Consider the following 974-nt stretch of genomic DNA (forward strand, 5'->3'; position numbering starts at 1 on the left):
GGACGGACACACGCATAAGGCACTCACTACAGCACGTGGACCGCGGCGCTCCAGGAGCGAGCGCCTCATCCCTGCGCAGGCGCCTCCGGGCTGGAGCCCTCCGCTCCCACCCTCACCTGGCCACCGTGTCCACCCGGGACAGTCCCAACCCAACTCCTAGGCTTCTGTTATGCTCACTTCTCATGTGTCAAAAACACGAGTTTAGGGACTGCTTTGGAAAAGGGTGACAACTGCTCCAATCAAAACGAAAAATCTATGTTGAGTCTATTGACTTTTGCAAGATTCGTTGGCTTGGGGATATGTTTGCATGACACTGTCACTTTTAGATTTCTTAAAAAAATAAATGTTGACTGTATTTGTATATATATTATGTCATATATACCCACAAATAGACTGTAAGACTGTATGTAATCATATTTGAGCACTTAGGCTGTGCCAAGCACTATGCAGAAGTAGCTCGTTTTTACCGCGTTTCATTGTGCAGAGGAATAATTTCCGCAGCAACCTTATGATGTAAGTGTACTTATTACTCCTGTTTTACAGATGAGACAATGAGGCCGAAGGACCTTCAGTAACTTAGGCAAAGTCACAGGGCTACTGGGTAAATATTATCACACTCAAATCTGCTAAATAACTCATTGTTTTGATGATGATTGCGATTTCTTTTAATTGAAGGTTCGGAGGCTGTGGTTTAACTGCTTTTAACTTCGAATGAGGCGCACTGCTGAGCTCAAGTAGAAAATAAACAGGAGGACAGGTGTGAAAGAGAGCGATGGAAGTTGTAACCCGAAGCCTCCTCCCGCGCCCCCCGCCCCGGAGGTCTGGAGGCTGCACCCAGCCGGTGCCCGGCTGTAAACTCCCTTGGGTCTGGCGCGGTTCTTTCTTCCAAAGTTGGAGCTCTCCTTGGTGGGAGGGGGTGGGGAGGAGGGTAGGCTGGTGACGTCACTGGGGAGCGGGGATAAAGCTCTCAGGAC

The sequence above is a fragment of the Pteronotus mesoamericanus genome, unplaced genomic scaffold (assembly GCF_021234165.1).
Source record: "Pteronotus mesoamericanus isolate MK-2021 breed Mesoamerican mustached bat unplaced genomic scaffold, CSHL_Meso_final contig_169, whole genome shotgun sequence".
Taxonomy (NCBI): domain Eukaryota; kingdom Metazoa; phylum Chordata; class Mammalia; order Chiroptera; family Mormoopidae; genus Pteronotus; species Pteronotus mesoamericanus.